Source organism: Cynocephalus volans, chromosome 13 (genome assembly GCF_027409185.1).
Source record: "Cynocephalus volans isolate mCynVol1 chromosome 13, mCynVol1.pri, whole genome shotgun sequence".
NCBI classification, from domain to species: Eukaryota; Metazoa; Chordata; class Mammalia; order Dermoptera; family Cynocephalidae; genus Cynocephalus; species Cynocephalus volans.
In genome coordinates, this window is record NC_084472.1 from 29,760,556 (window position 1) to 29,788,394 (window position 27,839).

Genomic DNA, 27,839 nt, shown 5'->3' on the forward strand with positions numbered 1-27,839 from the left:
GTGGAGCTTATATAGGGTGCCAAGGGCTGGCTGATATAATCTAGGAGGGGCATTATGCTAATGTGGAAGCTATTGACCAGCATGGAGAATTGCGCCCTTGTGGAAGCAAAAGTGTTTCTGTTTAAGTCTCGAGGCTTCTCTTAGAGGGAAGGGGGGAGGGGCTTTGTGCTGGAGTGGAAGATGAGGCCAGCAAATATTTTGTGCGTATTGTGTGCACAATGGTGCTGGTCATGCCCAAGATCCATCATTCCTTCCTTTTAAGTACAGGGAGAAGGGAAAAGGGGCGAAGGTCTCATTTTTCTGAAGCTACTTCCTGCTGGAGATGGGCAAAGATATGGAAAAAATAAAAGATTTATGTTGGTGGGTAAAACAATTAGGTGGTGGGGTTTTGGTTTCGTGTGAGGAGGCTGTATTCTTCCAGGGAAGGGTCACTGATTCTGCGGGGCTGATGTCGTCGCAGGAAAAATTCGGTGATCTTTTGGTTGGTGAAAGCCTGAATTCGTTCCTGCAAGAAATTAGAGAAACACCAAAAGAGACAGGGACCAAAAATTAGGATGAGGCACAGTTAGGGGTCCTAGTAGGGGCATAAGCCGGGGTATCCAAAGGTTCAGTGATGGGGGCCATTCCCCAGATGTGTTTGTGTTTTGTAACCCTTTGCGTTGGTGATCAATGCTTGCCTTTAAATGGTTTAAGTTGTTTTGGATCACCCCAGACTCATTTACATAATAACAGCATTCCTTCCCCAAGAAGAGGAAGGTGCCTTCCTTCTCTGCTGTAAGGAAGTCAAAGGCCCAATGGTTCTGTAAAGCGAGTGTAATGAGTGAGGTGACCTGTCGCTGAAGGGAGGAGATGCTATCTATAGTTAGTTCTTCTAAGAGTTTTTGATAGAATTGAGAGGCAGTAGCAGGGCCCGCTATGCCAGTTCCAGTTGCAGGAAGGATCCCTGCCCCAATTAAAAAAGTGCAATTAGTGCCCTATGGGAGCAGGGGGGCACTTCCTGAGATTGGGGGGGGGGGCGCTGCGAAGTTAGTCCCAGTCCTGTCTTCATCCCTCCATCTGTCTGGATGGTGATGTCAGGGACAAGCCAAACAAATATGCAAGAAATTGTGTTATGGGGCAGGCAACAGGATAATGTAGTTTTAGAAAGTAAATATATTTCAGTTTTAGGGCATGGATGAGGGGGGCGTAAATGAGTGGTAGCGTTTGGTGGTGTTAGTGAGGCAGAGCGTGGGCAGGCCCTGCATAGTGCTGACAGTCCCCACTGAAGTGACATTAGAGGAAAGTCAAGAGACATTTGTGGAAACGTTGCGGGCTGCATCAACAGGGAGGGGGGTGATCACAAAATGTTTCTCGCATAGCAGGAGACAGATGAGTCGCTCGGGGACCAGTCTGATTCATTGAGGACTGAATCGTCCCTGTGGACCTGGAACGTCCATGTTCCAGGTGAGGAGGAGCATTGAGATAGGAGGAAAAACACAGGAAAGATGTGAAGGGAAGCGGGCCTGCAAGAGTGAGAGGATAATCGCTGGGGGAAAGATCATCCTTCTTTTGGGATTGGAGGAAGAGCAGAGGTCCTGGAGATTTTCAGTTTTGTGGGTCCTAAAATGGACAAAGTGTGAGGAGATGTTGGGTTGGGGGTTGAGCAGAGGGACCCCTCTGGCTTGGTGTTAAGAGATTTTTGGGTAAAGTCTCAGGTGCTAGTTTTACCAAGGATAAGTGATACCAAGGGGCCATTCCTAGTACTTTTACTGCTGTGGGGGTGGTGAGAAGTACTGTATAAGGCCCTTCCCAGCATGGTGAGAAGGGCTTTGGGATTTGGGTCTTAATATACATTTGCTGTCGTGGGCTCAGTTTAAAGTCTAAGGTGGTGGTGGGGAAAGGATGAGGTAATAGAAGGTTGACCTGTTCCTGATTCTTCATCCCTAATTAGCGAAACAGTAGGGAGATACTGGTCTAAAGGTGATGAGCTGGAAGGGAGAGATGTGAGAGTGAAGGGCCTACCATACATAAGTTCGAGAGGGCTGAGGCCTGTGGGCTTGCAGGGGGCAGCCTGTAGGTGAGTGAGTGACTGGTGGGGAGGCCAAAACGAGGGATGATTTCTGAGGTCAGAGCATGTGTTACTGCTGTGGCAGCCTCTGAAGTGCAGGGCAAAGCTTCAATCCAATCTGAAAAGGTATCTACTAAGGTTGTGAGGAGGCATGTGAGTAAAGTCAATTTGCCAATCCTGGCCAGGAGTGTATCCTCTGGCCTGGTGGGAGGGAAATGACTGAACGTGGAGGCCACCTTGATTGGAGCAACAAGTACACAAAGGACAATTTTGAGTGATTTGTTTTAGTAACTTGGCCATGTGGGGAGAGTAATATAAGGGCTGAAGAAGGTGTAGTAGGGGTTCATAGCCTGTATGTACCGAATTACGGAAATCTGAAAGAATTTGCTCAGCTTGTGTGGTAGGTAGGACATAGCAACAGGAGAGAGTATACCAGTTGTCCTTTCCCTGTGCTCCCAATTGCTGGAGGTGTTGTATTTCTTGAGGTGTTAATTGGGGTAGGAGCATAGGGGCCATGAGAAGGACCTGAGCAAGAGAGGAAGAGTGGGGGCCTGGTGATTGAGCAGCCTGTTTTGCAGTTAGATCCACCAGTTTGTTTCCCTGGGCTATGGTGTCATTGGAGGTTTGGTGTCCTCTGCAGTGTATAACCCTAACCTCCTTTGGGAGTTGTGCAGCCTCAAGAAATATCTTGATAAGATGTCCGTTTTTTATGAGCCCTCCCTGAGTGGTCACGTATCCTCTCTCCTTCCATATGGCTGGGCATGGATGTGGCACTCCCTTCTATGAATCGTGTAATGGGATGCGGGGAGATGTGTGAAAAGGGATTGAGAAAGAGGTCTAAAGCCTCCGTGCAATTGTGTTCTAAGCATCATGAGTGTTTTGGGATGAGAGTGGCTGGATTTAAGGGAGGGCAAGTTTTGAAGGAGAACTGGAAATTTTCAATGAAGGTAGGGTGAATAAGTTGTAGGCAGGAAGGTGAGAGAATTGACTTGGTCTTATGGCTGAGAAGGTCTTGACTGTTTGTTTTCCAAAAGTTAGTTTAGAGCTTTCTTGTGGTATAAGGGAAGCTGCTGCCAAGGCCCATAAATAGGGGCCCATTCTCAAGCTGTGGTTTCTAGTTGTTTAGAGAGGTATGCAACCAGGGAGAAAATATCTCCTGCCTTTTGTTCCAGAACCCTGATTGCCAATCCCTGGGTTTTGGTGATATATAGGATAACAGGATGAGATAGGTTTGGGAGAGATAGAGCTGAGGCTGCAAGGAGAGCAGCTTTTAATTGCTGGAAGGGAGAATGAATGGGCTTTGTGGGATCTAAAGGAATAGCAAGATCCCCTTTGGCTGCCTCATAAAGTGGTTTTGCTAGCATGCCAAAATTGGGGATCCCCATGTAGAGATATCCTGCAAGCCCCAGGAAAGAGAGAATGTCACTCTTTGTGGTGGGAGTTGGTAGTTCAGAAACTAGACTGTTGTGATCCACCATTATTTCTCTGGTGTTGGGGGTGAGATGGACTCTCAAGTAAGTGACTGAAGGAGAAGAAATTTGGGCCTTGCTGGGGATACTTGGTATCCCTTGGAGGCCAGCAGGAAAGTAAGGAGAGCAATAGTGTAGGCCTGTGAATCCTCATAGGAGGGGCTTCAAAGGAAGAGCTCATCCACATATTGTATTAAAGTGCTAGAGGTTAGGGAAAGTTCAGATAAGTCTTGAGCTAAGGCCTCGCTGAAGAAGTGGGGGCAATCCCCAAACCCCTGAAGTACTGTACAGGTGAGTTGTTGGGAGCGACACATGTCAGGATTAGTCTGTACTAAGTGTTATGAGCTGTTAGGCTTTACAACCGGAGGGATGGGTGTATTAAAAGGCAAGTGGGTAGGCCATGAGAGATGAGAAGAAAAGAGTTTGTTTATAAAGGGCTTTAACTCTATTAGGTGTTTATTAGCAGTGGGGTCTTGTGGGACATTAGGGAATAAAGAGGGGTTTCGCAGCTTAACAGGGATAGGGGAATGGTGTGTAGTAATGGAGGGAGAAGTGTCTCCTACTACGGGATTAACCCTGTCTGAGGGGGTGGGGGGAAGGTGAAAACTTCAGGGGGCTGGTCTGGGTGGCCTGTAACAGCAGTATTATAGCTGGAGTTAAAGTGTTTAGGTTAAGAGTAGCTTTGAATTTGAAAAGGATGTCCAATCCCAGTAAGGGGGTTGGTCATTGAGGCATTATTATAAATTTGTGCATGAATTGAGTGTGATGTCGGGTGCAGGAAAGGGGTTGAGTGATCCATGGGTGGTATTCTGATCCCATGACCCCTACTTTTGTGATAGAGGACAAGGTTGTTGTTCCTGCATATTTAGGAAGGGTAAAGTAAGTGGCCCCTGTATCAATGACAAAAGAGATCAGCTCACCTGCTCTGAGGCAAGTTACCCTGGGCTCATGCATGGTGATCTCTGTGGGGGCCACAGGCCCTGAGCATCATCAGTCCTCCTCCTGGGCAAAGCCAAGAAGCTCTGGTAGGGATGACTGTGGAGCCAAAGGCTGTGAGTTGGGGACTGGGGCACTCCCTCTCTGGCGAGTGGAACAGACAACACCCCAGTGATTTGGCTGTTTTTAGTGAGGACAGGGCCCAGGAGAGGGCCTGGGATTAGAACAAGCCATGCTGAGTGGCCCAGTTGACTACATTTGAAGCAGTTCTTGGGTGGTTTGTCCCTTGAGGCAGCTGCTTTGGAGTATGTGAGCCATGGATGGCATTAGCCAGGAGCTGGTATTTGGCCTGATCTCTTTTGTAACGAACCTTTTTTTTTTTTTCTTTCTCTATTGTTAAAAACCTTGAAAGCTGTGTTGAGGAGGTAGTGTAAAAGGGCCATGCCTGCAGGGGAGTTTGGATCTATTTGTGTGTATTTATGTAAAGCCTCAGAGAGGCAGGTTAGGAATTAGTAGCCTTTTGGAGGCCATACATAAATCAAGTGTGTGATCATGTTATCCTGGAGATCCCAATCCCTGTGGCCAGCCTGGTGGTCCCAATTTGGGTCCTTGCAAGGAGCAGCAGTGGTTCCCACAGGCTGCCTATTATTTTGAGTATGTACCTTGTCAGCCTGTTGGGCTGATACCCAGACCTGTTCCCTGTCTTCAGGGGACAGATATGTGTCTGGGTTGAACTGGAAGGATTCCGTCATTTTTTGAGTTGGGAAAGGTCCGAAAGAGAAAAGGGGACATGAACTAGGACAATCCCTCCATCCCAGCCACTTCGCACAGGGGTGTATAAAGGAGCCCAAACTGAGGACAAAGAGAGGGAAAAGATGGAGGGGCTGGTGAAGGATTTGGAGCATACAGAGGTAGTTGAGGTTGCCCGTACGGGTAGCACTGTAATCTGGCAGATTAAAAGATTAATCTGAGTCCAGAAGGGGAAGTCGGCATGTGCTAGGAGAATTTGAGACATAGGACAGTTTTGACAGAGAGAAGAACGTGTTCAGAGATAGAAGAAGGTTTGAACAGAAAGGAATCTCTCCAGCTTTTGCCGTCTCAGTGAGTATCTAAATTGAGAGTGCCATCTTGTGGCCACTGGGATCCATTGTAACAAGGCATTCAAGTTTTAATGTCTCCCTGGAGGCTGAGACAGCTTGGAGGCATAGATTGTCGAGTACAGTAAAAAACGAGATGCTTAGGTTTAATGTTTCCATGGAGGCCAAGAAATTGGCCAGGAGATGGCCCAGAGGCATAGAGCATGGAGGTTTGGATCATGAGGATCCTGTATAGAGGATAAGAGAGGGAATGGGCAGTCCTGGTAGGAGAAGAGTGCCAACAAAGAACATCCTCTTTGGTGTCCACCTTCTTTTCTAGAGAAAAGCCATGACCAGCTAATGAAGCGTCCTCAAATAGCTGAGGGGCATGAGAAAAGTTCCCTCGGCCAGGCGCCTGGACTTTGTAGAGATTAGGGTCGTAGAGAGTAGCCGGGGGAACTCATAGAGGCAGGACAGACCCACTGACTTACCCTGAATTGAGGCCGATGTTTCGGATACTTTGGTCCGAAATGGCAAAAAGGAGAGAGTCTTGAATGTACCTGGTTCAGCAGGTCTGGGAAGTGCAGCCGGGAGGGGCCAATTGACCCAAGAGAGGGAATCGTCCAACAGTCTGGCCAGGACCCTTTCCGGCTTTCAGCACCATAATGAAAGAAAGTGAGCCGAGATGCCAGGTACCATTCAAGCTTTATTAAAGGAAAAGAATCTGCCTGGCTGCGCTCGAAGTGACAAGGGCTGGCTGATAAAATAAAGGAGGGGCATTATGCTAATGTGGAAGCTATGCAACCAGGGTGGAGAATTGCACCCTTACAGCAGCAGAAGGGTTTCTGTTTAAGTCACGGGGCTTCTCATAAAAGGAAGGTGGGAGGGGTTTGGTGCTGGAGTGGAAGACAAGGCTGGCAACTATTTTGTGCTTATTGTGTGCACAGTGGTGCCAGTCATGTCCAAGATCCATCAGGAAGATGGGTTAGCCAAAGCATTTTTTAAAAGAGCTCAAATGTCAGTAAGTATTGTAGAACATACCAAGACATACATTGTAGTATGACGTGGTTAGATTTATATTTTAGAAAAAGAGCTCTGGTGGAGGACTGGAGCATGGAGCAGATGAGGGAGGATTCTCTTGTTCTCCAGCTTGCTCTGGGTGAGCCACACTATCTTCCTTTCTGTCCCTCCAGCCTTTCTCCTTTCTCCTTTCTCAGCTTCTGTGCTTGCTGACACCTCTGCAGGGATGCTTTACTGACATCATGTGGCAAGACCAACTTTCTCCTTTCTCGTGTACCAGGTCTCAATGTTTTCTCCTCAGTAAGCCTTTTCTTGCCTCCCCTCCCATCTAAAGTACCTTCTTCAGTTCCTCTTATTTTTGTGTTTATTTCCTTCCCTCTCATAGTCTACAATTACTTATCATGGTTTGTAAGGTCTGTAATTAACTCGTTTATGTTTTGTTTGTCTTCGTCATTTGAATAAAGGCCTCAGGACAGTGCTTTTGTTGCCTCTACTCATTGTGCCTAACCCATAGCAAGTGCTCAGCAAATGCTTCCTGAATGAATGACTGAATGAATATAGGCTGGGAAATCAGTTATAAAGCTAATTGAACTTATCTGATGAACATAACTTTAGCCAAAGACATTATAGAATGGAAAAGAAAGGCCTGTTTATGAGATATTATGTTTGTTTGCTAGGGCTGCCATAAAAAAAATTCAAAAACTGGGTGGCTTAAACAAAAGAAATTTATTTTCTCATAGTTTTGGAGGCTGGAAAATCCAAAATAAAAGTGTCATCATGGTTGGATTCTCTTGAGGCCTTTTTCCTTGGCTTGTGGGTGGCTTCCTGCTCACTGTGTCTTCACGTGGCCTTTCCTCTGTGAGCATGCACCCCTGGTGTCCCTTACTCTTATAAAGACACCAGTCCTATTGGACTAGGGCCCCACCCTATGATGTCATTTAACCTTAATTACCTTTTTAAAAGCCCTATCTCCAAATACAGTAACACTGGGGTTAAGCCTTCAACATATGAATTTTGGGAAGACACAATTCAGTCCATACTAGACATTTTAGAAATCAAATCAAGACTTGGTAAATTAGTCAGTGTTCTGTCACTTATAATAACAGAATACTTGAAACTGAGTAATTCATAAACAAAACTTGTTTCTTACAGTTTTGGAGGTAGGGAAGTCCCAGGATGAGGGACACATCTGGTGAGGGCCTTCTTCTTGATGGGGACTCTATGCAGAATTCCAAGATGTCACAGGGAATCACATTTCAACAGGGCAAGAGTGTGAGTGTGCTCTCATCTCCTTGTAAAGCCCCTGTGCCACTCCCATGATAACCTGTTTAATCCATTAACTCATTAATTCATGAATGGATTAACCCATTCATGAGAGTATAACCCTCACAATCCAGTCACCTCCCAAAGGCCCCACCTCTCAGCACCGGAGCATTAGGAACTGAGCTTCCACATGAGCTTTGAAGGGAACAAACATTCCATTCATAGCACTTGGTAATTGGATTTGGGGGAGAAGGAGATGTTGAATACATGTTTTAGGCATTGATTATTGTGCATTTGAGAATAACAGAAGATTGGTAATTTTTTTAAGCTATGGTAGATTAAACATGTTTTAAACCTAAAAATTGAGGCAGTGGATGGAATAAATTGAAGATAGAACAGAAAGGATTTGATATATGAACCAAAGTTTTAGAGTAGATAAGAAGGGATGGACTATATTAGAGAAGCTTATTTAAGAAAAATAAAATATAAAGTACTGATTTCTAAGATAAGAGGAAAGCAGGAAAGAAGGAGTGAAGAAACAATGAAATGTCAGAAGTGCAGTGGAAAGTGAGGGTTTTCTGCTGTATGGTGTACATTTATCTGCACAGAGACTAGAGGACTAGGGGCTTCAGGAGAGTAAAGAGACTTTGGAAAGCAGCTTGATGGGAAGTCATAGGGATTCATACTTGTGAAAGAAGTGGTCACTGAGCAACATTGAGGGTTCATTTGAGGTTAGATGGCAGTAGATACAGTTGGTTTACTCATATGTTTTTCACCCCAGCAGTGCTAAATATTTGTGCATTTAGCTTGGTGACAGATATGCCAGAAGTTGGATTTTTCAAGGGTTGGAGATTTGCAAAAGCTCAAATTGAAGAAGTTGAGAGATTTTAGGGGACTTGTGAGATGCTTTTTTGGAGTGGTTGATTATGGGATTCAGGCTGCATATGGGGGAGAGTAAGGTCATGGGGGCTGGACTGAATGGAGTTTTCAGGGAGAGGAAAATGTGGGCTGAAAGGAAGATATGTTGTTGGATGAAAGAGTTTCAGAATAATACACTTTAGATAAGATCAGGTTTAGGTAAACACACGGGTCAAAAGTCATCTCCATGGCCACAGCATTTTGGTTCAGAGATCAAATTCAAAGAAACCAAGGGAGCAGGGGAGCATTGGTCAGTGCTGGGGAACAGGCAGAATTATAGCTAGTTCTTTATTCAGTCCCTATTTGTGAATATTGGCTTAATAAATTCAGTGCTTGGGTTTGTAGCCAGACCTGCTTTGTGCATAGCTCTCTGCAAAATGTGCTTAGAGAATTTTTAGAACTTCCTTGATTATACATAGCAGATCCCTCCTTTAAGAATTTGTACTTTATAAACTGTGTCTACATAAAACAGTTTTGTGACCTTTTAAAAATATATGGCAGCTGGTTGAATAAATGTCAACTAAAGTAGAGTACTATTTAGGTTTTTATTACACTTTCAAATGGAACCTCACTGATGAATAGGTTGTTGTCATTTCTGGCATTGGTATCATTTTAAGTGATGTTCTTCTCTGCCTCCATTTGGTGGTATGGGAGCTGATGGGGCCATCTCTGCAAATACTTAGAAAACCATCCCCCAACTTCTTCTAAATAAATTATGCCTACTATTTTTTGTTCAAATGGTAATTGCAGCATTTCAATCCATTCTTACTAATCTTCTAATTTTGTTCTGCATTCATATCTGTGTCTATGGTCTGTTAAATGACTAGCCACTGAAGGATATGTACTATGTAGGTGCTTTAAAATCCTGTCTGGCTTTGTGCTCCTCAGGTTTTGCACTCACTGGCAATAATGCACATAATTTTAACTGTGGAGAATGTCATTAAACTAAAATGGAACATTTACACAGTCCCTTTTGCAGAGAATTTTGAACTAGGAAAATGAATGTGTGTGTCAGACATTTTACAGCACACGAGAATGTGATTTATTGATTTCTGATGGCTCTGTTGGCATCAGTGTATATATTTAAAGAAGTCACGCAGCCTTTATAAATGCAAATGGGAAAAGGCTTTCCATCTTTTTTCCTCCATGGAAATAGCTCATACATTTTCAATAACTCAGTCTCCTCTTAGAGATTGCTCTATGTACTGTATATAGTGATTTAAAAATTATACTGTTATTTTATTCCACAAATAGCATATATAATGAAATGTCAATTTACCTAAAAGATTATAAAATTCAAAAGTATTAAAGATATGAAAAAATACTAGTATTTTAAACCTTTAGGTAAAAGTAAGTATGTACTTGAGATGTAATTATTTTAATGGAACTGATACTTTGGCTTTTTCCCTGCTTCTGAAAGCATATCTTAAAGTACTTAGGAGATCCATTATTTGTTCTTGCCCGAGTTACTTACTGGTGATAGTAAATCATACATAGCCAAAGATATTCTTGCAGACCATACCTGGATGGACTTTATGGAGGGTATGGAGGTACATATATAATTTATGGAAATCACTTATGGAGGAAAGTGATTTTATTTGCATATTATTCATTTTTTAGTTAACTAATAGTTAATATCAAATCCTATTTATCAATATCTGCCTCAGTGAATGTCAAGTAATGCATAGACTAGATTGAATTACAGATTCGCAAGTAATTGCATGTAATAGGCAATCCAACAAACAGAGCTTATTTTTATCCTATGTGTAAGGAAGTTAAGAGAAACACAGATTCATTTAACTCAGAGAACACGCTATTCTGTGCATTAAACCAATTTCTTCCTCTTTTATATATGGTACTGGGTGGCACCTTCATGGCCTGGAAGGGTATCTTTGGCCATGTGTGGTACACTAACACTAGCATATTGGTTACTAAATATTTAATATTGTTATGTAATATTTACATAATTACCTTTTCATTAGCTTATATAATTTATTTAATACTATAATATGTAGTGTAATATTTTGCTGCCAGTTTATATAGGAATGGAAAATAAAGGACATTAAACTTGCTTTATCATAAATATGAAAAAGGGACAGTTCTAGAGTTTGAGGAAGGGATTCACCATAGACCATGATGAACAGGTGTCATATAGTGACTTACCCTAAATTAAGGTCAAGGGTAGGAGAAAGAAAACTGATTTCACTAATAAAATCACCTTAAGAATTTGTAGTATTAAACTCTGTTCAGAACATATAGTTGCCTGAGAAAATACTGATTCCATTTGTAAAACTGATTAAAGTTCATTGTAAAGGAATAAAGAATCAATTATAAGCAGGAAGTCAACAGTGTAGTAATGTTTTAACCTCTGGATTAAGGTGGCAGTATAAGTATGCATACTTAATTCCCTTCACTGCTTCTAATTTCCCATGGCTTTTTCTCATTAATATATTTCTTTATCAGTCCTGGAACCTAGGGGAAGAATGTCATCCAGATGCCAAAAACTGTGAGGAATTTCTGCAGGAGATAATGAAGGTGAGATTAGATTAAGCAGAGAAATGATGAATGACAGCGACTGCCTCAGAAGGAGGACTCTTTGTGGGCTCTGCCTGGAAGGGACTGTAGACCTGCCCTATGCAAAACTAGCACTGGGGGAGGGGGCCCAAGGCACAGGGGAGCAAATCTCAATAGTACTCTTGTTTTCCAGGAATGTTCACCAGGATTTTGTCTCTAAACAGCAGAATCCCACTGCAGAAAGTGTTTCTAGTCTGTGCTTGCTACATACAGGGTCACCTTGTGTTTATGTCCAAAGCCTAAATTAAATGTTTTGCCAGCTAAAGGGAGGCCCACCCTCATTGATGTATCACTAAATATATGGGTAAGATGTTCTTGGTTAAAGAATCAATTCGTACTCCTCAAGAGTGCCAAACCTCTACTTGGGCAAGCATCAACTGGAGTAAACATGCACTTCTTTTTGTTCTTTTTCTGACCCTAAAAGATTTGTACAAGGTCCCACAGAGTTTTTGACAGAAACCATCTGAATATCTGCTTCTAACCCAACATCTGCTGACCTCACTCTCTTAAAATGCAAAGACAGACAATAACTAGACATAGGAAAGATTTGGTAGTACACAAAAGAGACCCAGTGTGACAATTCAGAGAAGACCCTCTATGTGTTACTGACATAGGATGAAAATGATCTCATTAGTATCTTAGTGAACTGAAGGAAATTCAAGAGAATTCAGTAATTTTACAAATATTGGTGTTGTACAGTGGGCTATGCAACAAACTAGACATTGGGGATCTTATGTTACCTGAGACTAATGAGTCCTGCCTTCCCTGAACTTACAGTTTGGCAAGAGAAACTACACTGGAAATAGTGAATGTGCATGAAGCTCCCTGGGAATATAAATTTGAAAGAGAGAAAAAGAGAGCTTCTGAGCTGGCACATGAGTAAGCTTGAAGCAGTTAAGTTTGGAAACAGTTTGGTACTTCAGAACCTTAAGATCTCTTAGGCAGAACCAGACCAGGGCTCAGTCTATGGTGAATTCTTCTCTGCCACTGAAGCAAGTGGTCGTCTTGTCTGGCTGGTGGATAGTAGGCACTGTTTCTGGTTCTGTCTGAGCACAGGGCACTGTTACCTCTGTAGATTTCTGCTGGTTTTTGCCTAGCCTCTTGTAGTTTCTTCACATTAGGATGCTGATCAGTGCTCAGCTGAAGCACTCCAGAATTTTCTGTCTGTGATGCTCTGTTTTCTCAGATTCTCCTTTTGTGAGCTGTAACCATCTTTGTTTCCCCTGAATCTCAGCTAAAGTATCTTGTTAGCCTAATAGATGGATAGTGATGGCATTTATTGAGATAGATAAAACTGGAAGAAGAGCATCTGCTGTGGTTTGAATGAATGCTTCTCTCCAAAATTTGTATTTTGGAACTTGAGCTCCAAGGTGGTGGTGTTAAGAGGTCGGACCTTTTGGGAGGTGATTAAGTCATGAGAACTCTGACCTCATGAAGGGGTTGATGCCTTTATAAAGCAGGCTTCAGAGAGCTGTCTGGCCCTTCTGTCTCTTCTGCCACATTGAGGACACAGCGTTTATTTCTTCCGTACCTTCTGTCATGTGAGGACACATCAACAAATGGGCCATCTGGAAGCAGAGATCAGCCCTCACCAAACATCAAATCTGTGATGCCTTGAACTTGGACTTCCCAGCCTGTAGAACTATGCGAAAATAAATTTCTGGTTTTTATCCAATGTCAGATATTTTGTCATTGTAGCACAAACAGACTAAGAGCATGTTTTCAGTCTTGGACATAGGGCTGGAGGCTAAACTACAGTTCTAAGCTGGAGTTCAAAAAACATTGGAAACCACTGACATATGCATGATAATTAGAATCATGAACATAAATGATATGGGCTAAAGAATAGCTTGAGGAGAGGACCTAAGACTAGGACTTGAGACTTCCAAATCTTAATGGCTGAATAAAAGAGAATGAACTTGCAAAGGATACTACAGAGTAACAGCCAGAAAAGTGGGGTAGAGGAAAACCAAAAGTGCGTATCATTGGAGCCAGGGGAAGTAAATATTTAAAGAGGGCATGATTTAATTTATACTTAGATTAACTCTTGAGTAAGATGAGGATTGAGCGTTAACGATCAGATTCACGTATGCAGTTAAGGAAGGACAGTGTTTGGACAGAACTCTTTCATGTATTCTACTTGTAAATGGAAACAGAGAAAAGGAGCAGTAGATCTTAGAATTTCTTGTTGAACACATTAAGGCCATTGTTCTTTTTAAAATTGCTATTATAAGTGGGGTCTTTTTTCCCATAATATAGTTGTTGTGTTTTGTGTGTATGAAAAGTATTTATGCAGACATCTTACTGAATTTTTGATAATTTTTAATTTTTTCATTTTATACTCTTGAGTTTTCCAGATAATTATATCACTCACGACGAATGATAATTTTATCTCCTCCTTTTGAATTAGTATACTTTTTGAGAACCATTTTATTTATTTAATAGAGGAGAAATCCAGATTGGAGTTGGATGCGATGTAAGTTAAAGAAGAAAGGAAGTAGAGAGTACAGACTTGTCTTTTGAGAAATTTGGCTATAAAGTGGAAAAGGGACGGAGTAACTGCAACAGCATAAGTTACGAGGGAGGTGGGTTTTGTTCGTTTGGTGTATTTTTTCATGTGGGAGAGGGTTTAGTATGTTTAGAGATCAAAGGGATCTTTGAGGTCCCCTTGAGAGTGAGCAATTAAATAATCAAGATAAAAATGGAAACTGGTAACTTACTGTAATGAGTCCTAAAAGGCAGGGGTGGAGTAGGTAGTGATCAAAGCACTGGTAGAGATAATTTTCCTTAGAAAGGAGGCAGAGGATTTCTTCCAGAAAAACTGGAAGGTACGAAGAAAGTGGGTAGATAAAATGCATTTGAATTTTGTTAGTGGAAAAATCTAGGAGAGTTCCTGTCTGATCATCACAGGTTCTTTTTTCCCCAGGAAAGTTGAAGTCAGGATCCTGTACTGGTAGTGATAAGTAGGATAAGGATAGGGAGAAAGGTAAAAAACTTGAGGAGAACAGTTTGCGACAGTGACTGAAGGGTGAGAAAGTCACTGAAAGCAGCACATTAGGCCAGCTGAAGAGTGATAAGGGGCCTGGAGATGAACACGCAATTAACAAACCTGTCTGCTTAAAGGAGCAAAGTTTTCCAAAAGTGCTGGCTGTAGAATGGAAAGGTCTCCTATAGATTGGGCTTTTGTCACTTAAGCATATCTAAATGACAAGAAAGACAACTGTCCTGTGAACATGATGGGCCAGAAAATCTAAACTTGAAAAGGATGGAAATGAAAGGAACAGTGGACTGGGTGAGAGTAAAGGACGAGTGGACAGCAGGTCAGGCTGAGTTCAGGAACGGCCGAAGTAGGAGCAGGTAAGTGTGTGAGCAGGGAGCTGAATGCAGCGTAGGATTAAAAGTTACAGTGACAGAGCAGTTTGGGGCTTTCTCCCCAGTTTTTTCTAAAATATCTATTGTCTTATGTCTTTTTGTTGCTGTTGTTGTTAGTAGCTCTACAGGAAAAAAAAAATTTTTGAGTTTCCTATCTGTTTTAACAATGTATTTTCTACATCAGTATTTTACAAATCTCCAAAATATTCTAATTTTTTATATTTAAAAATTTTCCCCTTTAGATTTTCATCAGTGTGAGTTCTGCAGTTTTTTCGCAAGTTGTTTTTTTAGTTTTTGGTTTTTTTTCACTATTCTGGGTCACTGAATTTCCATAAGAATTTTAAGATCAGCTTGTCAATTTCTGTAACGAAGCCAGCTGGAATATTAATAGGGATTATCTCGAATCTGTAGGTCACTCTGGGGAGTAGTATTGCAAATGGTTAACAATATCAAGCCCTCTGATCCATCAACATAGGATGTCTTTCCATTTATTTAGGTCTTTTATTTCTTTCAAATTGCTTTTTAGTTTTCAGAGTATAAGTTTTATGATTCTTTTGTTAAATTTATTCCTCTCCGTTTTATTCTTTGTAATGGGAATTTTTTCTTCATTTCATTTTTGGGTTGGTGAGAAGTCAGTTGTTAACATTATTGTGGTTTCCTTGTACATGACAAGTCATTTTTCTCTTGCCGCTTTCAAATTTTTCTCTTTGGCTTTTAGCATTTTTACTATGATGTGTCTGGTTGTGGATCTTTTTGCATTTATCCTACTCAAAGTTTGTTGAACTTCTCCAATTTTGTAGGTTGTTCTCCATCAAATTTGGAAAGTTAGTCGTTATTTCTTTGAATATTTTCCTCCTTGTTTGACTTGTTTAGAGACTTGTCTGGTTTATTTTAGTGAAGCTGATTTCTGTGCACCGTGACGCCTCTGATGTTGATACTCAAAGGGTGCATGCAGCCTGGCCACGAGCACAGTCAACCTGGAACTCTTTGTCCCTTTCCCTGAACTCTCTGTTAAACCATTACAAATACCTCTATGAAATGTTGTAATTACTTAAATTATTTTTTATTCAAAGAAGGAGAGTATTTCTTTTGATTGTACCTTTATTTTATCATTATTTACTATAACTTTTTTTTAAGTTTATGTTTGCTTTGGGGAGTGGGATAGTAATTTATATTAGGTTTTCAGTGATCACAATAAAATTACATTTGCCATTCATAAACATTGTGAGCCTGTTTCTAAGTGTTCTGTCTCCTTGGTAAGCAATGGGGATAACATTATTGGGTAGATATGAGTGTGCTCAAGATTTTACAATCGCCTTTGGTATCACAGCCAGCCCTCAGGTTCTATTAATTGCTGCCTGATTGCTTTATTGTTTTCAACAATGCTTTGGTGCATAAATTGCTCCACAGTCTGATCCAATTAAATTAGAGTCCCTTTGCAGAGTAGTTTTGAGGCCAGTTTTTGAGGTGATTCAGATCCCAAAAGGGCTGTACTTAGCTATCTTGCCCTGATTCTCTCTGATAAATTAGTTGGCCTACAGTCTAACTTGTTGCTCTCGTAGAGCTACCAGTCTCTTCTTATGGCCTACCATCAAAACTTCATTGGTTTCAAGAGCACCCTTAGGCTCGAACTTCCCTGTATTCTATTTTAAATAAAGTGAGTTCCTTTTAGGATACCTTAGAAACTCTCTGTTCTTATGGACATTTTCTCTGCCTGGGAAAAATTAAGTCACTGCTCCAGAGCTGGGGACAGGAGTGGCACTCCTGCTTTCATAGCAGGGCATTGGTGGCAGTGGTATGCTCTGGTCTTCTCAGCTTACGTCTCCTGGAAAGGAACCTCCTTCCTATGAGTAAGCTGGAGTGAGGGCCCCAGTATTCTTGATCTGCCACATGTTGGGCAGAGCCACTACCCTAAAGTGGTTACTGGGTAGAGGAAAGGTGCCTGTGACCTTTTGGCTGCACTTGCCAGGAATTTAGCTTCTGCAATTCAGAGCTGGAGAGGGAAGAGAAATGCTATTTGGCTGCACCTCTCTTTGAGTTACTATATCTCTTGAGTGGGAGCTGAGGGGAGAGTGGGTCCCCTCTTCTAGGCCACTACTAGCTGAAGAGGAGTTTTCCTCACAGAGACCTGGTGGATGGAGGGAAGGAGTCAGGGCTTAAGTGGCACAGATACTTGCAGTGGTTTCCAAGATTTAGCATATTTTCTGAATGTTTCTTCATTTGCTCTACACCCTTAGGACAAATTCCCAAGACTTTAAATAATTATTTTTAAAAATATTTTTAATGTTAAGGTTGTTTCTCTGGGGAACAGATCCACAGAACTCTGGAAGTGAAACTCCACTGCCTATAGATTTTTAATGTAACTTTTATATATGATAATGAATATGGGTTTAAATTTGCTTTTCTCTTCTAGATTACCAAGTATGCCAAAGCCATTTCTTAAATGAATTACCCTTTTCCCAAAAGTAACGTATTAATAGCACATGGATATTTTAATATGTGCTATGATATAGAAGGTACTCGATAACTATTTTTTGAATTAAATTTAGATTTACATCTAATTTCTATGAGTAAAAACACCTCAGGAAAAAATCTGTGTTATATTCTCCTTATCTTTTTAGATTTCATATCACATTAAGACTTCAAAAGAAAAATTGCAGTTTTACTAAGCTTTTTTATATTATAGAATCCTCTCAAAAGAGAGTTATATTAAAGAATAGATTATCTGAAAAACACAGGGAGCTTGACAGTTTTTATTACAAATGCCTATATTAATGTAGTAATTGTTTATTTTTTCCTCAAAGAAAGAGAACATTTCTTTTGATCATACTTTTATTGTATCAGTATTTACAATAATTTTGAGGATTTTGTTTATATTAGCTTTAGAGAATGGGATAATTAATTTATAGTAGGTTTTTAATGATCACAATAAAATTGCATTTTGCCACTCATAAACATTGAGCCTGTTTCTAAGTGTCCTGTTTCTTTGGTATGCAGTGGGGATAAAATTAATGAGTAGATACAGTGCCTGTGCTCAAGGATTTTATAGTCTAGTAGGAAAGTCGGATAAGCCATCTTAGAAAATGGTGTGATACATTTTAAAACTGAAGCATCTCATTGATAATGTGGGAGGTCAGAGGTGTTAATGATACTTGGATCATGTTTTCCTTGCCTAGAGTAGTTTTGCACCAGGCCTATACAGAATTGTTTATAGTCACAATATTTTAGTACCAAAATTTTGATTATTTAAATTTAGTGTTTCGTACATTAGAGATATTATTAAATAAGTGGTGAGTGAAAGAAAGAAAGGATACATTGGAGAGCTGAGATCATGCTTCACGTGGTTCAGTTTCCTCACTTTAAAAAAATCTCCTCTTGGGATAGTTTCTAGAATGTTATTATCTATACTCTCTGTTCCCATCTACATTCTTCTTCTAATGCTTTATCCTTTCACAAATTCCATGGAAAGAAAAGGAAAGAAGCCAGAAAATATCTGTTTAAACAAGACTGAGGCTTTTCAAGATGGCGGCGGCTGCGGCGGCTGGCGCGGAGTAGCTGAGGTGGAAAAGGCGGCCACTGGGCCTCAGGCAGCCGGGAATCTTGTGGACCTTCCTCTCGCCATCTCTTAAGGGAGGATCGCTGCTGCTGACCGGTCGTGGGGGGTGACCGCCACTTTGCCCCTGGCAGGAAAGGCTGCCTCATTTACAGACAACAGCTTTGAAGTGTGGAGCAGGAAAAGAACTGTTTCATAGCTGCAAAAGCGAGTCTTGAAACAGGGAACACGGTGCCAGGGCTGCTGTGGATGCAGCCAGGATCCCGGAGGCTGGGGCCGCGCTGAAGGCGGCCAGCTGCCCTATTCAGGATTCGAGGTTTCAGACCGGCATTAAAGAAGATTCCTGGGAGCGCCCGAGCTGCGCCGCGACTGAACAGCCTGAGGCGGCAGCGGCCGAGAACTGGGAAAGGCGGCAAACCAGAGACAGAGCGAGCACCCGACCTGGCACAGCACTGTGAGTGATCCCTGGCACAGCTCTGTTCGGGGGGTGGATGCCCACGCGGCTCCCGCCTACACCACCAGGCCACTCACTGCCCCGGTGCTGCCTCCATTTTCCCAGGTGCGGGCAGCTCCGCCCTGCTCGGCCATCACTGAGCCCTCCCACTTGCTTGGCCTGGCGCGGGGGGCCTCCGCTCCCACTCCCTCCGCGGTTCTCTGGCGGGGCTGGTGGAGGGGGTGTCCCGGGCCAGTGTCGGGACGGCAAGGAAGTACAGGCGGGCCGACTGTCACTCCACCATACCCTGGACTCCGGCCCCAGGTAAACTCCCTGTTACTGGGAGGCAGATACCATCTCTGCGGCCACCAGTTTGGAAAAAAGCCTAACGAATGTCTGGTTGGGAATAGTGTGGTAGGAGAGTTCCCAGGTCCGCTTGAACCTGCCGGACACCAGGCTGCAGGTGGGCGCTAGACTCGGTTTAGACTCGGGGGATACAAAGGTGAACAAGACCCGAGAAAGATCTACACAGTGCTACAAAGGCACCCAGAGAGACCAGTCGTCTGTGCCCAGCAGAAACCTGGTAGACTTCCTGGGCGAGGCGGTGCCGAGCAGGGTCTTGAAGGCCCAGCTGATAGACGAGGGGTGCAGAAGACACGCCCCAGCCCAGCACAGTGCGCACAGAGTGGGGAGACGTACGGCCAGGGAGGGGGAGACTCGACAGAAACCACACACCCGGTGGGGTCGCCACTGCACGATCTAACAGCCTGGGCCAGAGCACACGGAACAGGGAGAAGTCCTGCACAGGAAGTGAAAGCTCAACAGAGATCACACACCCTGTGGTACGTGATCCACCAGCCCAGCAGAGTCCAAGCTGACCAGAAAGGTGGCTCCCCGGAGAAGCCCAAGACCCGAGACAACCACACACACAAGGCACTAGAGGCCAACTGAGCAGTCACGGGGGGAGCCATACGAAATTGGCAACCACAGCAACATCCTAGTTAGTCATTAGTCTCAAACCGGTGAACTGTGAAACCCCCAGCCACAATGAATAAACACCAAAAAAAAGATACCAGAAATACAAAAAGTCAAGAAAGTACACCACCAAAAGTTAATAAATCTCAAACTCTAGATCCTATAGAACAAGAAGCCCTTGAAATGACTGACAAGGAATTTCGATTGATAATTCTAAGGAAACAGAATGAGATACAAGAAAACTCAGCTAGACATCATGATGAAATGAGGAAAAGTATACAGGATCTGAAAGAGGAAATGTACAAGGAAATCAATGTCCTGAAAAAAGATGTAGCAGAACTTGCTGAACTGAAGAAGTTATTCAACGAAATTAAAAACACAACGGAGAGTTTAACCAGCAGGCTTGTCGAAGTTGAAGAGAGAACCTCTGAACTTGAAGATGGGCTGTTTGAAATAACACAAGCAGACAAAAAGAAAGAAAAAAGAATCAAGGACATTGAAGAAAATCTGAGAGAGATATCAGACAACCATAAGCGATCAAATATCCGAGTCATGGGTATTCCAGAAGGGGAGGAAAATGGAGATTCCATTGAAAACATATTCAACAAAATAGTGGCAGAAAACTTCCCAGGTATAGGAAAAGACACATATCTTCAGATTCAGGAAGCTCAAAGATCCCCAAACGTATTCAACCCAAAAAGACCTTCTCCAAGACATGTCATAGTCAAATTGGCAAAACTCAGAGATAAAGAGAGAATCTTAAAAGCTGCAAGAGAGAAGCGTCAAATCACCTATAAGGGAGCCCCAATCAGGTTAACATCAGACTTTTCATCACAAACCCTAAAAGCTAGAAAGGAATGGGATGATATTTTCAAAATACTAAAAGACAAAGATTGCCAGCCAAGAATACTCTACTCTGCAAGGCTATCCTTCCGAAATGAGGGGCAAATAGTATATTTCTCAGACAAACAAAAACTGCGGGAGTTCACTACCACAAGACCACCCTTACAAGAAATCCTCAAGGGAGTACTGGGTTTGGTTCCTGAAAAATAACTACCACTGCCATAAAAACCCAAGAAAAATCTAAACCCGCTAGTATAATAAAAATGGCATTCATGAAGAGAAAACAACACTATCTACAACCTAAGGAACCAACAAACACAGAAAACAAACAGTAAATCAGAAAGCAAGGAACAAAAGACACCTAAGACAACCAAACAACCAATAAAATGCTAGGAATAAATCAACACCTTTCAATAACAACTCTTAATGTAAAAGGCTTAAATTCCCCAATTAAAAGACACAGACTGGCCGACTGGATCAAAAAGCAGGACCCAACTATATGCTGCCTACAAGAGACCCACCTCACCCATAAAGATTCACATAGACTAAGAGTGAAAGGATGGAAAAAGATTTACCAAGCAAACAGAAAAGAAAAACGAGCTGGAGTAGCTATTCTTATATCTGACAAAATAGACTTTAAACTAAAAACCATAAAAAGAGACAATGAGGGACACTACTTAATGATAAAAGGACTGATCCATCAAGAAGACATAACAATCATAAATATGTATGCACCCAATGTTGGAGCAGACAGATTTATAAAACAAACTCTATTAGACCTAAAGAAGGAAATAGACACTAATACCATAATAGCAGGGGACCTGAACACCCCACTGTCAATATTAGACAGATCATCTAGGCGAAGAATCAGTAGAGAAACACAAGATCTAAACAAGACTCTAGACCAATTGGAATTGGCAGATATCTACAGAACATTCCACCCAACAACCTCAGAATATTCATTCTTCTCAGCAGCACATGGATCATTCTCCAGGATAGATCACATATTAGGTCACAAATCAAGTCTCAATAAATTCAAAAAAATTGGAATTATCCCATGTATCTTCTCAGACCACAATGGATTAAAACTAGAAATTAATAACAAACGAAACTCTGGAAACTATACAAACACATGGAAATTAAACAGCATTCTACTTAATGACATATGGGTCCAAGAAGAAATCAAGCAGGTAATCAAAAAATTTCTTGAAACTAATGAAAACAATGATATATCATACCAAAACCTGTGGGATACTGCAAAAGCAGTATTGAGGGGAAAATTTATTGCATTAAACGCTCACTTCAGAAGAATAGAAAGATGGCAAGTGAACAACCTAACACTTCACCTTAAAGAACTAGAAAAACAAGAACAATCCAATCCTAAAGTTAGCAGACGGAAAGAAATCATTAAGATCAGAGCAGAACTGAATGAAATTGAAAACCAAAAAACAATTCAAAAGATCAACGAATCAAAAAGTTGGTTTTTTGAAAAGATAAAATTGACAAACCGTTAGCATGGCTAACAAAAAAAAGAAGAGAGAAGACTCAAATAACAAAAATTAGAAATGAAAAAGGCGATATTACAACTGATTCATCTGAAATACAAGGAATCATTCGAGACTACTATAAACAACTATACGCCAACAAATTTGAAAATCTGGAGGAAATGGATAAATTTCTGGACACACACAAGCTCCCAAAACTGAACTGTGAAGACGTAGAAAATTTGAACAGACCAATAACAATAAAGGAGATTGAAGCTGTTATCAGAAGGCTCCCAACAAAGAAAAGCCCAGGACCAGATGGATTCACAGCAGAATTTTACCAAACATTCAAAGAGGAATTGACACCGATTCTTTACAAACTATTCCAAAAGATTGAAACAGACGCAAATCTCCCAAACTCATTCTATGAAGCAAATATCATCCTGATACCAAAACCAGGTAAAGATATAACCAAAAAAGAAAACTACAGGCCGATATCCTTGATGAATATAGATGCAAAAATCCTCACTAAATTACTAGCAAACAGAATACAGCAACACATACGTAAAATTATTCATCACGATCAAGTGGGATTCATCCTAGGGATGCAAGGTTGGTTCAACATACGCAAATCAATAAATGTGATACACCATATTAATAAACTCAAACACAAGGACCATATGATCATCTCTATAGATGCTGAAAAAGCATTTGATAAAGTTCAGCACTCATTCATGACAAAGACCCTCTATAAGTTAGGTATAGAGGGAAAGTATCTCAACATAATTAAAGCCATATATGCCAAACCCACAGCCAATATCATCCTGAATGGGGAAAAGCTGAAAGCTTTTCCTTTAAGAATAGGAACTAGACAAGGATGCCCACTCTCACCACTCCTATTTAACATAGTGTTGGAAGTACTAGCCAGAGCAATCAGAGAAGAGAAGGAAATAAAGGGCATTCAGATTGGAAAAGATGAAGTCAAACTGTCCCTGTTTGCAGATGACATGATCCTATATATCGAACAGCCTAAAACCTCTACAAAAAACTGCTGGAATTGATAAATGATTTCAGCACAGTAGCAGGATACAAAATCAACACACAAAAATCAGTAGCATTTCTTTTCTCCAATAGTGAACATGCAGAAAGAGAAATCAAGAAAGCCTGCCCATTTACAATAGCCACCAAAAAAATAAAATACTTAGGAATTGAGTTAACCAAGGAGGTGAAAAATCTCTATAATGAGAACTACAAACCACTGCTGAGAGAAATTAGAGAGGATACAAGAAGATGGAAAGATATCCCATGCTCTTGGATTGGTAGAATCAACATAGTGAAAATGTCCATACTACCCAAAGTGATATACAAATTCAATGCAATCCCCATCAAAATTCCAAAGACATTTTTCTCAGAAATGGAAAAAACTATCCAGACATTTATATGGAACAATAAAAGACCACGCATAGCCAAAGCAATGCTGAGCAAAAAAAATAAAGCTGGAGGCATAACACTACCTGACTTTAAGCTATACTGCAAAGCTATAATAACCAAAACACTATGGTACTGGCATAAAAACAGACACACTGACCAATGGAATAGAATAGAGAATCCAGAAATCAACCCACACACTTACTGCCATCTGATATTTGACAAAGGCACCAAGCCTATTCACTGGGGAAGGGACTGCCTCTTCAGCAAATGGTGCTGGGATAACTGGATATCCATATGCAGGAGAATGAAACTAGATCCATACCTCTCGCCGTATACTAAAATCAACTCAAAATGGATTAAGGATTTAAATATACACCCTGAGACAATAAAACTTCTTAAAGAAAACATAGGAGAAACACTTCAGGAAATATGACTGGGCACAGACTTCATGAATACGACCCCAAAAGCACGGGCAACCAAAGGAAAAATAAACAAATGGGATTATATCAAACTAAAAAGCTTCTGCAGAGCAAAAGAAACAATTAAAAGAGTTAAAAGACAACCAACAGAGTGGGAGAAAATATTTGCAAAATATATATCTGACAAAGAATTAATATCCAGAATATATAAGGAACTCAAACAACTGTACAAGAAGAAAACAAGCAACCCAATTAAAAAATGGGCAAAAGAGCTAAGCAGGCATTTCTCTAAGGAAGATATACAAATGGCTAACAGACATATGAAAAAGTGCTCAACATCACTCAGCATCCGGGAAATGCAAATCAAAACCACATTGAGATACCATCTAACCCCAGTTAGGATGGCTAAAATCCAAAAGACTCTGAACGATAAATGCTGGCGAGGCTGCGGAGAAAAAGGAACTCTCATACATTGTTGGTGGGACTGCAAAATGGTGCAGCCTCTATGGAAAATGATATGGAGGTTCCTCAAACAATTGCAGATAGATCTACCATACGACCCAGCTATCCCACTGTTGGGAATATACCCAGAGGAATGGAAATCATCAATTCGAAGGTATACCTGTTTCCCAATGTTTATCGCAGCACTCTTTACAATAGCCAAGAGTTGGAACCAGCCCAAATGCCCATCAATAGATAAGTGGATACGGAAAATGTGGTACATCTACACAGTGGAATACTACTCAGCTATAAAAATGAATGAAATACTGCCATTTGCAACAACATGGATGGACCTTGAGAGAATTATATTAAGTGAAACAAGTCAGGCACAGAAAGAGAAATACCACATGTTCTCACTTATTGGTGGGAGCTAAAAATTAATATATAAATTCACACACACACATACACACACACACACACAAACCGGGGGGTGGGAAGAAGATATAACAACTACAATTATTTGAAGTTGATACGACAAGCAAACAGAAAGGACATTGTTGGGGGGGAGGGGGGGAGGGAGAAGGGAGGGAGGTTTTGGTGATGGGGAGCAATAATCAGCCACAATGTATATCGACAAAATAAAATTAAAAAATAAAATAAAATAAAATAAAAATAAAATAAAATAAAATAAAATAAAATAAAAAAAATAAATTCTTATTTTCCCTATTTTAGTGCAATAAAAATACATCCTGATTAAAAAAAAAAAAATCAAGACTGAATATGCTGTTATTGATACTCAGATATTATTTGATATATTTGATTGCTTAGATATACTTATTATATTAATATATTTTAATATGTCAATATACATTTTATTTTTAAGAAATGAGGAATATTTTTGTTTTGTAGACACCTTAAAAAGGGCATGAATAAACCTTATATTACAGAAGACAAAATAATGTTATAGCAACAATGAATGTAACATTGTACTATTAACATCTGCTAAGTATATACTTGTATTTCACTGGGGAAGAAAAAGTACTGGGATACCGTCCTACCATCTTTACATAGACCCATTTCCAAAACTTAAGGATATTTTACATTTTTTTTTAACTGAAGACATTTTCTTTATACCAATTGTGTGTGACAATTTTATTAAACTTAAAAACTACTGTAAGCTTTTATTCTCTATTTTATTTATTTTTTGAAAGTAGTCACTGTTCACTGACCAGATTACAAAAATTATCATGGCAGACACCTTAGTTCATCCTTCTAATAAGCCTTTTGATCTCATCTTCCCTGTTGCCAGTATCTCCATCTTCTATAAAATAGGTGGTCTTTTTCTTAATTCCATCTTGTGGAGAAGATAATTTGAAGGGCCACAAGAAGTTATTTGCTTCTTTGAAGTGCTTTCCAACATTATAGATCTCATGATCTATGCAAATGGTGCTGTATTTATCAAGAGATCAAGCATTCAGAGTGTACGCTGTCAAGGCAATTTGCTTCATATTGATTTTGTCACAGCCATGTTGTAAATTAGTTTATTAACTGACTTCAGGTTCAGGTGCCATCAGGCAGAGTACAGTTCCACAATCATCTACATATTCACTGAAGCGTTGTTGAGCATAACAAAGGGGCCACTGAAGATCTAGTGAAGGTGAAGAGGCTTCAGCACTTTTCTGACCTTTGGGCTCACACCACTGATACCTCTGATCCTGATGACAAATGCTAGCTTGGGTCCTGCAGGTGCACAAAAAGTGGCTAGCTTTTCTTGCCGTCCTAGCCATTCCAGTCTCAATTCTGTACATCGGCCTATATTCCTTGAGACAGTGCTTAGCTTTTTAATAGATAAGCTTCCTCCTCACCTTTCAAAGCATATTTTGGGCAAACTTCATTCTCATTCTTCATTGTCAGGTGCTTGATCTTCAGTTCTGTGAAATTCCTTTGCTTTTTCTTACACATTTCTGGCATAGCTAGAACCTTTTTTTTTTTCTTCTCTTTGACACTGTCCGTGGCTCTAGCCAGAAAAGTCGAAGTAAGCTTTTAATTTACAGAAAATGAGCCAATTTCAGCAGCAAAATGAAGGATGAACTCTCTATTTTTTTAAAATATATGCCAAACAATGGATAGTTGCAGATAAAAGACCTACATTATATTAAGCAAGACCTCATGTTTATCTTGGCCATTTCTGATTTTATCGATGCCAGATTTTCCCTGATCACCATATATAATCGTTCTTGTTGTTCTGGAGGTCAGCTGTTAATTCAGGTAAGGGAGTAACAGAAAAAGAAATCATTCCTTTATTTTTGCATAAAAGTTTTATTGAAGTTTAACATGTGTACAGATAAGTGCCCAGCTGATAGTTCTACACTTTGATATTTTTTAAAAATGTGAGCATGCCCCTATAACTGGTATGTGGATTTTTTAAAAAGAGAGACTATATGCTAGCACTTTAGAAATTCTTCGACTGCCATTCCAGTTAATACCCACAGGAAGGACCCCACTATCCTGAGTTTTATCACCATCAACTAGTCTTGTCTGTTGTTGAACTTGATACAAAAGGAATCATTCAGTATGTACTCTGTTGTACAAGGGTACTTCAAAAACTTTGTGCAAATTTTAATTCTATTTTTCTATGAACTTTTTGAAGTACCCTTATATTTAGCTGAATATTGTATTTGTGAGATTTATACATTCTGTTCTGTGTAGCAGTACTTAATTTATTTTCATTGCTGTGTAGTATTTCAGTGAATGAATGTACCTTAATTTCCTTATTCATTATCTTGATGGACATTTGGGTTGTTTTCAGTTTGTGGCTATTTTGAGTGTATTGCTATGAACATTTTGCTATCTATGGTTTTTGTCTGCCTTAGTTCAAAATGCTTTGGGGTACATGCCTACCAATCTAATTGGTGGATCACAGAGGATACATATATTCTGCTTTTTTTAGAAAGTATTAAATAGTTTCTCAAAATACTTACACCAATTTACATTTCTGCCAGTAATATGTGAGCATTTAGAGTATTTCACATCCTTACCAGGACTGGATATTGTCAGTCTTTATCATTTTACGTTGTGGTTTTAATTTGAATTTTTTTGAAGACTAACGAGGTTGAACAACATCTTACAGTTTTTGTGTTTGGATATCCTCTGTTGTTAATTACCAGTTAAGTCTATTCCTTTTATCGAGTCATCTTTTTCTTACTGATTTGTGGCAGTTTTTATAAACTTAGGGCATGAATTCTTTGTCACATATATTGCTGATATATTATCACATTGTGGTTTGTCTTTTGATTCTCTCACTGGTGTCCTTTGATAAAGAGAAGTTCATAATTTTAACATACTTAAATGTGTTGGCTTTTGTTAATATATTAAGTCTTATTGTCATGATGAGAAATGTCCTTATGATACATTTAGATTTACCTCTACACACCACCTGGAGTTGAATATGAGTATGATATGAGATAGGGATTATTTGATTTGTTTTATATAGATATATAATTTGTCTTAGATAGATAATAAATAATAAATAGATAATAAACCTATTAAAAAGATCATTTCCTCCCCTGCAATATAATGTTACCT

At 40.4% G+C, this 27,839-nt stretch overlaps 1 protein-coding gene and 1 pseudogene across 1 annotated transcript in view; one reads left to right on the forward strand and one right to left on the reverse strand.

Annotated features, from left to right (window-relative positions):
• Positions 1–27,839, forward strand: part of ASXL3 (ASXL transcriptional regulator 3) — a 148,898-nt gene that overhangs the window by 82,944 nt on the left and 38,115 nt on the right. The window lies entirely within an intron of this gene.
• On the reverse strand, positions 25,514–26,249 carry LOC134362165 (large ribosomal subunit protein uL30-like; annotated as a pseudogene).